At 47.8% G+C, this 12,938-nt stretch overlaps 1 protein-coding gene across 2 annotated transcripts in view; it reads left to right on the top strand.

The window, feature by feature from the left end:
- GNB1 (G protein subunit beta 1) overlaps positions 1-12,938 on the top strand; it is a 90,872-nt gene that overhangs the window by 36,387 nt on the left and 41,547 nt on the right. Inside the window, exon 2 of one of the 2 annotated variants that reach the window (XM_058719421.1) lies at positions 5,562-5,610. The exons of the other annotated variant lie outside the window; for it this stretch is intronic. The gene's annotated coding sequence lies outside the window, so the exon portion shown is untranslated. The remainder of the gene's footprint in view (positions 1-5,561; positions 5,611-12,938) is intronic. 2 annotated transcript variants of the gene reach the window in all.

Here is a 12,938-nt window from a genome sequence, read left to right on the forward strand (position 1 = left end):
CCCAGAACATCTTGTACTAGAGAATTATTCAGAAGTGAGAAGTTTACTTTGTTTCTTACAAGCCTTCCCAGTCCCTCATGCAAACTTTTAAGACTGGATGTGTTCTGGAATCCCGCCTTTTTCAGGGTTTAGGAAGAAAAAGTGGTGTATATATCACGGATGCACACTACCTCCAGTAGGGCTTGTAATCAAACACCTTAAAGCCTGTGATAAAACATGACTGCCCACACTTAACAGGGTAAGGACTAATTAATGTCCTTGGGTCTGTTCTGCTCTGGTCTGGGGATGTCAGGATTGCAGGTGACAGTACACCCGAATGTTCTTTCTGTCTTAGGGTTATGTTGATATAAAAGAAATCATTCCCGTGAGATGTACCTTTGCTCGATTTGAAATTTTAATGCAGCCAGTAAAGGAATCCTCTAGATATGTCTCAAGAAGATTCAGTTTTTAGCTTTTGAAAAATATGAAAATAACAATACTCATAAATACTAGTATTTGGTCCTTAAAACCTCATGATGTATTAGAATATATATGTATAGGAGAGTTTATCATTAAATATTAATATCAATATCAATGTCAAGGCAATATTTAATATTGCTAAGTTAACAACTCTGTAGAGTCAACTGTAGGCTCAGCTGATTTTTTTCCAAGAGGCTTCAAAAGACACATAACCTTTGACATAATAATCCCATCTTTACAGGACACCTGGGTGGCTAAGTAGGTTAAGTGTCCGACTTTGGCTTAGGTCATGATCTCAGGGCCGGCGAGTTTGATCCCCCTCGTCTGGCTCTGCTGACAGCTCAGAGCCTGGAACCTGCTTCAGATTCTTTGTCTCCCCCACTCTTGCATATGATGTCTCTCTCCCTCTCTCTCCCCGCAAAATGAACATTAAAATTTTTTTTTAAATAATGATAATTCCATCTTTAGAAATCTGCTCTAGGATTTTAACCTTCTTCAGCCAGGGAATCATAATGACCTTGGCTATTGGGTATTTCAGCTAAGTGAGCTATGATGCCCACAGTTGCTGAGAATCGCTGAGCTACCACCCCTCCCCTTTTTCTTCTGTCAAGTGGCCTTTTCTGCAATGGCCCATGTCTTTCCCCCTGACCCCCAGAACAGGAGCTCTTTCCTCCCTGATCCCTGAAATCCTGTCCTGGCCATTCACCTGTGGTGCAGGGTGTCCTGTGTGTGCATTTCTAGGACTTTGTGTGTATCACACGGGCCTGAGTGAAACTAGCCCTTAAGTTTACTTGTATTGGTAGAGCCCCCCCCGCCCCCCCGTACATTATAGGCTAATGTCCCCTGGCCTGGGAGACCCATGTGGGGGCAGCTAGGCTAAGCTGTTTTTTTTTTTTTTAATGTTTATTTATTTTTGAGACAGAGAGAGACAGAGCATGAACGGGGGAGGGTCACAGAGAGAAGGAGACACAGAATCCGAAACAGGCTCCAGGCTCCGAGCTGTCAGCACAGAGCCCGACGCGGGGCTCGAACCCACGAACCGTGAGATCATGACCTGAGCCGAAGTCGGACGCTCAACCGACTGAGCCACCCAGGCGCCCCTAGGCTAAGCTGTTTTGATGGCTTGTGTTCTCAGCATCCAGCACACTGTCTTATATCCTAGGTATTAAAATGTATTTGTTGAGTGAACGGATAGATGTTTAGGGAATTTGACCCATAAATCATTTAAAGCCAAGGTACTCAGGTAGACTTCAAAGACTCGTGTTTGAGGTGTAGCCAGAGGCAGCCTGAGACAGTGCTGGAAAGGAGGGCGTATAGTGTGCAGCAGTCTGGTCCTTTTGTGAGGGAATGGTCTGGAAACTTTGCACCTGACTTGCACAGTAGACCTGTCCACAGGAGACAGAGGGTCACAGAGTAGGGCTCCTGCCTTCTAGCAGAGCTGCCTCCACCAAGGGAAGGGGGTCTCAAAGCAGTGTTGTTGGGTGGGTAAGGAGTTGTTCATTCGAATTATTAAAAATGTTTGACGGGGCACCTGGGTGGCTCAGTCGGTTAAGCGTCCGACTCTTGATTTCGGCTCAGGTCACGATCTCACGGTTTGCGGGATGGAGCCTCGCATTGGGCTCTGCGCTGACAGCTCGGAGTCTGCTGGGGATTCTCTCTCTGCCCCTCCCCTGCTGGTGCTCTGTCTCAAGATAAGTAAATAAACTTTAAAAAGTTTGATTTGTTCATAAGATTGCTGAGACATTTGTATTTACTCTGTTAAATCTATCACTTGAATTTTACATATTTTAAATTTTGATTAGGATTGGCTTTATAAACTGTTAACCTTTTTCTTGAATTTTTGTCTATGTCTTCCTTTATCTTCCTCCAACTTCCGTTATGGATTGCTTTCTAAAAAGATGTGAGAAAACTTCAGCCTGTCCTCATGCCACCCCTTAGTTCCACTTCATAGCAGCAGCCCTCCCTTGTAGCCAGGCTTCGGTGTAACCCGGAAGGCCCTTCTCCTCCTGTCTGAGAACCATCGTTCTCAGGTCTGGGCAGGCACTGCCCCCCGCCCCGCTTGTGGGCCCTAGACACCTGCTGGCTGGAAGGGATCCAGTGTTACCAGCTCCTAGGAGTCTAAGGATGTGCATTGCCTCTCCACTTACTTTTGCCTCCAGGAGGCAGAGTAGCATCGTGAGACTTTGGCTTTGGTCTCATTAAATCCCCAGTTTCCTGATTTTCTATAAGAGTGATGCTCCTGGCTTAGGATCACATGGCTGTGTCTGGAACAGTGGTCTTGTCTTCTGCGCCGAATAGTCAGTAAAAGAGCCCCACCTGGGTCTTATTTTTAGCCAGAAACAAATCCAGACAGCTGTACGTGTGAATCCAGGCTGAGGCGGTTTGATTCTGGTGTCCACACCCTTTCTCCCACCGTGACTGTGCCCATAGGGACTGCAGGCTAGGGAAATACTTATGGGGGCGTGGCTCCCCGTTTTCTTCTTCCAAAGAAAAGGAATAGGGAGTTTGCTTTCATGCCTTGAGCCACGGCAGTCTAGGTGTTTGAATCAGAGCAAACTGTGATACATTTTTCCATTTTAATTTTTTCCTTCTTGTCTCTTGATGTGGAAAGTACCTCAAAGGATTTGTATTTGGAGACTGGGATTAATTGTGACAACCAGTCTGAAGGTGGAGCTCTCACCTGAGCCCATATTCTCCCCAGGGACACCTAGTGGCGTCCCGAGTTAGTTTTGGTTGTCACACTGGGGAAGGAGGTGCTGTTGAATATCCCACAGTGGGCAGTACAGCCCCCTCCCGTGAGAATGACCCAATCTAACCAGTCCTGCCGGAATTTGCCACTGCCTGCTTATAGACTCGGTAGTTCACTGACACGTTCACTGACACAGTGGGTGTGCCCTCCCGAGAGCTCCCCTCTTTGGGTTTGTGAAGGCCAGTTGGCCACCTGTTCACTAATTTTCTTCAGCTTCCTCTTCCACCTCCACACCTACTGGTTTGGTTGTTCTTTTAAGTACCTTTAATGGCACATTCCCCCCCCCCCACCCTCTTTTTTGAAATAAAATTTGTGATACGTTCAGGGAACCAGTTTAACGTGAACGATTTAGTGGCATTTAGCACACTTCCTGTGTTGTGCAGCCATCACGTCTATCTAGTTCCAGAACATTTTCATCTTCCCAAAGGGAGCCCTGTATCTTTTGAGCAGTATTCATTCGCACATCCATGTACACAGAGAGCGCCCCTCGCAACCACTGCATTCTGCCTGTGTGGGTCTGTCTCTTTCCTAGAAGCAGAATATTTTCTATTTCACGTAAATGGAAGCATATACTTTGTGATCATTTGTGTGTGGTTTCTCCACACAGCATAATGCTTTTGGGGACCGTCCACACTGTAGCATGTGTCAGTGCTGCGCTCTTCTTCGTGGCTGGAGAACATTCCGTTGTTGGCTGTGCCACATTTTGTTTATCCACTTATTCATGGACGGACATTTGGGCTGTTAGCACCTTTGACCATTGTGAATAGTGCTGCAGTGAAGTGTGTGGACATGCACTGAGCACCTGTTTTCGGTTGTTTGGGGCTACATGCCTAGGAGCAGCCGAGCTGCATCACATGGCGAACCTGTGTTTAACCTTTTGAGGAAACTCCGTACGGTTTTCTTTCCACACTTAACTTTTATTGACAGGAAAGCTTGTGCTTATTACAACTTATGCAGTGTAATTCCCAAATAAAAGTATTTTGTGAAGTGAGTGTTTTAGAATTCACAGTTAGTGCTCGCTTCGGCAGCACATATACTAGAATTCACAGTTCAACTGGGGGACATTTCATTTTGTTACTACCTCTCCTGACCTCCAGACTAGATGTGTGCCCGGGGGTTTGTAGCTGCACAAGGTAGTGAGTCCGTCAACAGGCAGGTAGGTGGTAATCTGTGAATCATCCAGAATTGGTCTTTTCACATAATTTGGAGAGATCACAAAAGCCTATTTAAATGTTTTCAAATTTAGTTTCTGAGAAAGGACAAGCAGAGATTTCAGAAGAAATCTAGAATTAAGTGTACTTCGGTTCTGGCTGCAGTACAGAGAGAGGAAGAGAGTCGGGGATTCTTCCAGATGCCAGAGCTGGGGCTCTGGATGGCCCTGCTGCCGCAGGAGTGGTGCGGAGCTGGCGGGTTGCACACACACCCCTGTGGAGCAGTCACACTTGGAAGCAGTCGTGCCTTCTTTGAGATGCAGATGAGGTCCTTTACATGTCAAATGGCCAAGTCTGGGTGACAGGACTTTAGAAGCTTCTTGAATTGCAGTGATTGTTCTTACCATAATGTTATTTTTCTAGTAACTGGATTCTAAGTAGGTCTTCCCCGTGTATTGTTCAGTTGGATTCAGAGTATTTTCCATGAGGCATTTCTAAGTTTTTTTTTTTTTTTTTTTAAAGAAATTGAGGGACACCTGGGTGGCTCAGTCGGTTAAGCGTCTGACTTAGGCTCAGGTCATGATCTTGGGGTTCGTGATGTCGAGCCCTGCGTTGGGCTCTGTGCTGACTGCTCAGAGCCTGGAGCCTGCTTCGGATTCTGTGTCTCCTTCTCTTTCTGCCCCTCCCCCACTCATGCTCTGTCTCTCCTTCTCAAAAATAAATAACATTAAAACATTTTTTTAAAAAAGATAATGAGATCGAGGGCACCTGGGTGGCTCCGTCAGTTGAGCGTCTGACTCTTGATTTTGGCTCAGGTCATATCTCAGGGTCTTGGGAATGAGCCCCTCATTGGGTTCCACGCCGAATGTGAAGCCTGCTTGGGATTCTCTCCTCCCTCCTTCTGCCCCTCTCCCCTGCTCCCGCTTCCTCCCCTTCTCTCTCTCTCTCTCTCTCTCTCTCTCTCTCTCTCTCTCTCTCTCAAAAAAAGAAGAAAGAAAGAGAAAGAAAGAAATTGAGATCAGAGTTCTTTCGCACATTGGAAAGCCAAATACTAAATTAGTGTAGAGTACCAAGTGAAACAGTTTGGGGCAAGAAATGGCGATGGAGAAGGGAGGGATTTATATGCTCCTTCAAATGTATGCAGTGTTACTCCTCTCAACCTGAACGCAGTACATATATAGCCTTTTCTTTGTCTGTTGCAGACAATTTTTCATGCGTTGGAGACCAGACCAGAAGCACTTCTGAATTAAGGTAATGTTGAAGTAATTGATCCTTGTCAGTTTTTAAAGCACGATGTTTAAATTTTTTCAGGGTTTCTTATTTTAATAATTTAATTTTTGTATAGTTTTGCCCACCTCTTTTTAAGCCCATAGTTGGTTTTCAGAACAAACTGTTCCTGAGAAACATGTTGCTTTGAAAGGCTCCATCCAGTGTTCAGAAGGAAGAGTTAAGGCCCCAGAGATGGTCGTTCACATTCTGGACAAGAGCAAGAGCAGAATCTCTCCAGCTTTTTTAACTAGAAAGCAAGAGGGCCCTTTTTCCAAATCAAATGTTAGTTAAAATACCAGCAGATGGCACAGATAGAGGTGAAGCCACGCGATTCAGAGAAAAATCCCCGTAGTGTGTGCGCAGTGAGAGTGTCACAGAGTCAGGGGTCAGTGAATCTGGTTGAGGGTACAGAGTTCCTTGTGAAATTCTTGCAACTCAGGATAAGTTAAGAGAATTTAAATTAAAAAGCGGAGCTAAATTGAATGAATTCGTTGCTTGAACGATTGGTTGTCCCTGTGCAGAGGGTTAGAGACAAAAACTAAGTCAGAGTGAATCACAGGCTCTAAATATTGGCCCTAAAAAGAGGACATAGAAGGTTGTGAAGACTTTGGGTTTGGCACAGGTTTGTTAATTGTGACATCAAAGTTAACAGTCCATAAAAGAGAACATTTGTAAGTTAGACTTCGTCGATATTAAAAGCTTCTGCTCCTTCCAAGACACTATTAAGAGAAGGAAAAGACCAGCCACAGGCTGGCAGAAAGTGTTAGCGTGTGACATGCCTTAGATGACGAGTAAAGAGCTCTCAACATTCAGCATGAAGGACGCAAGTGATTTGAACGGACGCTCCACCAAAGAGCATGTAGAGACAGCAGATAAGCATTTGAAAAGATGGCCAAAATCATTAGTTATCAGGGGATGGAAATTAGATCTGTAAGGAGACACCACTGTCCTACTAGACGGACCAACAGGTGATCCCACCAAGTGCCGAGGAGCGCGTGCGGGAGCAGGGCTCGTGGGCGCTGCCGGTGGGAGAGGAAATGGTGCCAGCACTTTGAAAACAGTTTGGCGGTTTCCTGGTGTTAAGCATATGCCTACCATGTATGCTCCACCCCTCGGTGTGCACCCGAGACCAGCGAAAGCAGGTGTGCACATAAAGACTTGTACGGGCAGCAACACGGGTGAGTCTCGACAGTGCCGAGTGAGTGGAGCCAGACCACGAGAAAGTACATACTCTGTGACTCCATGGGTGTACGCTCCTGGAAGTGTAGTTATGCTGCTGATGTGTCGTGACGGAAGGCAGATGAGTGGTCACTTGGGGTGGGGCAGCATCCCAGCGGGGCACGGGGGGACGCCTGCACGTGGTGGAGGTGTTCGTTATCTGAGCTGCGTTGTGCGTGTGTCAGATGTCAAGTTGTGCATATGTGTCGTGTGACCTACACTTCAGTGAAGATCAATTATGTTTTAAATACTAAATGAACAATTAGAAAGCGGTGTGAGCAGGTCTGACCTCTACCTGGTGAACCCTTGTGTTTCACGGTTGCCACTGTTGATGTGTTCTTGGTTTCTGCAATGGGGCCTACTCTACTGACTGACTCTGGGTAGGAAGTCTGGTGGGTGAAGGAGGAGGTAATTTTCTGTCTCTTAAATCATTTCAGGCTAAAAAATCTTACTACTACTTTTACAAGTTCAATTTAGTGAGTGTTTACAATAGTTCAGTCAGGTTTTAAGGGCCTTGTGTGGGTTCTCATGGACTCCTCATAGCAAGTGAGGTGTGGATACCATTACTGTCTCCATTTTTGGACCAAAAAGCAGAGTCAGAGAGAGGTTAGGAGCTTAGTGGAGGCTGCCTGGTGATGAGAGGGTCAGAATGGGACCCTGGGTGAGTAAGCCCGAAGCACGTGGCCACCACACTGCCTCCAGCTGGCGGTCCTGCTCAGGTGGGCTGGATGTGCACACGAGGCCAATAAAAACTGTTTCTGCCGGGAAACCCAGGGGTGTCCCTCATAGTTCGCAGGGAGTGTAAATGGCACAGCAGGGAACTTGGGAGTGAGAGCCCCTCACGGGTGCTTGAGGTCATGAAGTTGTTCCCTCCATGGTGCGTGTGATTGATTTTCAGCTCCCACCACCTTCCCTGCTAGACCTTCCTTCTGGATGTGTGCCATTTGTTTCTTAGACCACGTTAATCACGTATGAGTTCTGGCTCTGAAATAAAGGTGGGACTTCCTGTTTGGCCTCAACAGGTTTGCAGGGGCTGGGTTTATTGAATAGTTGTTTTTGGTTTTTTTAATGTTTATTTATTTATTAAAAAAAATTTTTTTTTTAACGTTTATTTATTTTTGAGACAGAGAGAGACAGAGCATGAACAGGGGAGGAGCAGAGAGAGAGGGAAACACAGAATCTGAAACAGGCTCCGGGCTCTGAGCTGTCAGCACAGAGCCCGTCGCGGGGCTCGAACTCACGGACCGTGAGATCATGACCTGAGCCGAAGTCGGACGCTTAACCGACCGAGCCACCCAGGCGCCCCAATGTTTATTTATTTTTGAGAGAGACACAGAGTGCAAGCAGGGGAGGGACAGAGAGAGAGGGAGACACAGAACCCGAAGCAGGCTTCAGGCTCTGAGCTGTCAGCACAGAGCCTGACGCGAGGCTGGAATGCAGGGACTGTGAGATCGTGACCTGAGCCGAAGATACTTAACTGACTGGGCCACCCAGGCGCCCCTATTGAACAATTTTTGATCACATAGTATGTGCTAGGTTCTGTGCTCGACACTGGAAGCAAAAAAGATGACCTAGGCTAACAAGACGAGATGCGGAGGGAGAGCATGATGGCACAGGTGGGTTCCACCAGACATAAGATTCAGGAGAGAGGCTCACTGGCCATTTCCTGTGACTCCAGACGGAGAGGTGCCCTCAGTGAGGGTAACTCATACCTGCTGTCCAGCACTGGCTCATCCTGGTCTTTCCATGACGTTGCCTGAGCTGCCATCCCCGAAGTACTTTACGGTCCCCACCGCAGTCCCCACTGTTCCTCTGATTGCTGTCATCTGCTGGGTGGGTGACTGGTTTGTCAGGGGACGAAAGGGAAGTGATGTGGGGACAGGAGGCAGGGTGGTAGGGACGGATGGGGACCACACCTCTCTCTGTTTCTGATTGGGAGGACGAGGATTGGCTTTATGCAGGGAAAGCCTGGTTCCTGCTCTTCTAGCAACATGATAAAGTGAATTCCACCCCGCACCCCCCATTGAGTCTCTTCCTTGTGAACGAAGACATGAGGACGGACTCAGAGCTGTGCCGGCCACTGTGGCAGTCGTACCGTCGGGCACTGTGAGTGAGGCTGGTCCAGATCGGAGCGTAAACCACGCATTGGATTGTAGAAGCTTAGCATGACACACAAATGTAGAATATCCATTTATAATTTTCTCTATTGATTACGTATTGAGATAACATTTTTGATATATTGGGTTAAATCAATACATTATTAAAATTAATGGTGACCTGTTTCTTTTTACTTTTTCCCTACGTGTACCAGAAAACGGAAACTTCTGAAAGTGGTTCACGTGGGGTCTCTGTGAGACAGCGAGCCAATTGGACCAGAGACGTAGGAGCCTGTGAGCGTGGGGGCTGGAGGGGATGGGGGACCCAGAAACTCTTACTCCTAATGAGTGGCTTCTCCTGACCTAGCTGGAAAGCAATTCTAAGATGCTTCCTCTAGAAATGGAGAAAGCAAGATCTCTTGCCCCCGATGCAGCACTTGCAGCAGGAAGGAGAAAGGTCTCTGTGCTTCCCGGGTCAGAAGGCGGCCCGACGTGTTAACTTCTGTTGCATCATTGTCTGCTTGCCCTGGCGGAGTGACACGTGGGTGCAGGTGACCGGGAAGTGAAACGTCTTTTTATGGTCCTGTGACCGTACCCAGCCAGCCACAGAGTGCTTATAGTGCCTGGCACGGTTAACTCCAGAGGTACCTGAGTCCGAATTGTGGTCTTGCCCTTTGTGACTCCCTCTATTTCTCTTGTTTCCCGTGTGGACAGTTGGTAGGACCTCTTCCCGAGATTGTGAGGACAACAGCATGTGCTCCTACGTCACAGCTGTGACCGGGGAGTAGATCATCAATCCCTTTTTACTTCTGAAGTGGTTAGGAATCCAAGCGGTAAAATCCTGGAGACCTAGGTCCGCGGAAGGACGTTTGACTGTCACTCTTTTAGACTCTGGTGCCGGAAGACAGGGAGTTTGTCTTTTCACCACAGTGTCCTCTGTCCATGGCAGATGCTGAATAAACAGATGTGAGTGAAGGAATAAGGTGTGTGTAGAGTGAGGCCAGGAGTGCTGCTGACTCAAGAATTCTAGTTTTTTGCTCTCCGGCTGGACATCACACCCGATCAGAGTGAGCAGGCTGCACCTGTTCCCACTGCAGCCGAAACGATGTGCTGTCGAAGAGCGAGCCGTCTAGAGCCTCTGGAGCCTCTACCAGAGCCGTCTGGTAGAAGTCAAGACACGTTCTGAAGAAGGTAGCGTTGCCAGTGTGAGTCGTGCTTCTGGTTTCTGCACCCTTATGGGGAGATGCAAAGCTACAGACTGTCTGAATCTACAATCTGCTGTGAGAAGACGGCTTAGGACGGTTCTGCTCACCAAGCGGAAGACACCAGCTCCCTGGGGTATCGGTCAGACTGTCTTTCACCGCTGTCACCTAGAATGTGGTTCTGCATCCTAGTCGTATGTGCTTCCGCTCCCATGGCCTACGTTTCAAATCATGGACACCCCTTGGCCACTGCCTTCAGGTGGGAGGGAAGAATCCGATGGCCTCGGAAGGAAGCGTAAGGGCAAGCCGGGCACAGGTGGAGAGAGTGCCCACAGACCAGCTCGCACGCACACGCGCCTGACTCTGGAAGAGGCTCTGGAGGAAGAGCTGCCACCAGATGAGGGGCATCTGGTGAGGAGCGGCAGAGAAGAAGGGCACCCCTCGTCCTGGTCAGAGACAAGCTGCCGTCAGCGTGTCTTCGTTCCTTCGGCTTCCTGGACTCCGGGGGCAAGTGCCGCGTGAGACACCGAGGCTGGAACTGGGCGCGGGCGGTCTCCGCTTCTCTGAGGCCCCTTCCAACAAGAGGCAGCGCCACAGAGGAGGGGCTGGGCTCAGCTCCCTGGGGCTCTGTCAAGTGCTGTAAGGTCCCCAGGGGTGTCTTCCAGGTTCGGTTTGGTGCTCTGTCAGCTAGAAATATGAGGTGGGCTAAGTTTCAAGTTCTTGTCTAGTTCAAGAATTTTCCTAAACAGGCACAAAATAGTACGCACAGTTTAAATAAGTCTGAATTTAAAATTACTTAGTATAGGGGCGCCTGGGGACCTACCTCAGTCGATTGAGCCTCTGACTTCCGCTCAGGTCATGATTTCACAGTTTGTGAGTTCAAGCCCTGCGTGGGGCTTTGTGCTGACAGCTCAGAGCCTGCAACCTGCTTCGGATTTTGTGTCTCTGTCTCTCTCTGCCCCTCCCTCACTCACGCTTTGTGTGTGTGTGTGTGTGTGTGTGTGTGTGTGTGTGTGTGTGTGTCTCAAAAATAAATAAACATTAAAACTTTTTTTTAAATTAAATTATTTAGTATAGATAGCAGAAATGCCTTCTCCCCCGGCCTCTTTGGTCTCGGCTGCAGAAGCGAGGTGGTGAAGGGGACGCTGTCATTTGGGAAGTGTAACAATAAGATGCACAGGCTGTGCCACCACCTTCAGAAGTCGACCTGTGGCAAACGCGGCTACCCTGCCAAGCAGAAGGGAACTTGCACCGGAGCATCAAGGCTGAAAGATGAAACACCCATCAGGACCAGGTGAATGAGGCACCTAGAAACGGGGTGCTGCAGATCCAGGTCTGGATCCCGGGAGGGGCAGCACCTCGACCCACAAGGGCAGCTGTCTCAGCCCCTGGTTCCTCTCAAGGATTTCGAGGAGACGTCGCACGATAAGTGTTCTCGCTTAAAAAGAAATGATTTAGTGCAATCACAGGATACAGTTGACCCTCAAGTGACATGGGGGTTAGGGGCGCCAACCTTGCCCCACCTCGGGCAGTTGAAAATCCTCATAATAGCTTTTAACTTCCCAAACACTTCACTATGAAGAGACCGCTGTTGCCCAGAAGCTTAGAATAAGTCTGTTAGCATGTATTGTATACATATGTCATATGCTGTATTCTTAGGATAAAATAAATATAAAAGAGAACATCAGTAAGAAAATCACAAGGAAGAGAAAATAGACTTATGGTACTGTACTGTATTTATCAAAACCGATCCATGTGCAAGTAGACCCGTGCAGTTCAAACCCCTGTTGTTCAAGGGTCAACTATATTTGAAATTAAAAAAAAATTTTTTTTTAATGTTTATTTATTTTTGAGAGACAGAGAAAGAGCATGAGTGAGGGAGGGGTAGAGAGAGGGAGACACAGAATCCAAAGTAGGCTCTAGGCTCTGAGCTGTCAGCAGAGCCCGATGCGGGGCTCGAACCCGCGAGCCGTGAGATCGGGACCTGAGCCGAAGTCGGACACTTAACTAACTGAGCCACCCAGGCGCCCCTGAAAAAATTTTTTTTTTTTTTCAAGGTTTTTTATTTATTTTTGGGACAGAGAGAGACAGAGCATGAACGGGGGAGGGGCAGAGAGAGAGGGAGACACAGAATCGGAAACAGGCTCCAGGCTCCGAGCCATCGGCCCAGAGCCTGACGCGGGGCTCGAACTCACGGACCGCGAGATCGTGACCTGGCTGAAGTCGGACGCTTAACGGACTGCGCCACCCAGGCGCCCCGCCCCTGAAATTTTTTAAAGAAGTTTTCAGTGACATACATCTTGCCAGATTTAATTTTAATATGTTCTAAAGTATAAATTGTTTAGAGTAAAAATTTATTTTTTTATCTATTTTTTAATGTTTATTTTGAGAGAGTGTGTGCATGCAAGAGCAGGGGAGGAACAGAGAGAGAGGAGAGAGAGAGCACCAAGCAGGCTCTGAGCTTTCTGCGCAGAGCCTGACACGGGGCTCGAGTCCGTGATCCGTGAGATCATGACCTAAGCCGAAATCAAGAGCTGGATGCCCAACCGACCGAGTCCCCCAGGGACCCCTCTGGTAATTTTTAAATGTGGCACTGCACGGCGGCCTGGAAGTAACTTCTGCGTGGAGATAGAGATAGTGCCTTCTGAGGAAGGGGTTTAAGTCCATAAATAACCCTTGGAATCTGTAATTGTTGATCTGGCTGCTTTCTCAATCAGGCACGTCTCCGTGTAGGGGAATAGGGAGGTTTACAAAAGTGATGATTATTATTTTTTTTATGTTTATTTATTTTTGA

The sequence above is a fragment of the Neofelis nebulosa genome, chromosome 2, assembly GCF_028018385.1.
Source record: "Neofelis nebulosa isolate mNeoNeb1 chromosome 2, mNeoNeb1.pri, whole genome shotgun sequence".
NCBI classification, from domain to species: domain Eukaryota; kingdom Metazoa; phylum Chordata; class Mammalia; order Carnivora; family Felidae; genus Neofelis; species Neofelis nebulosa.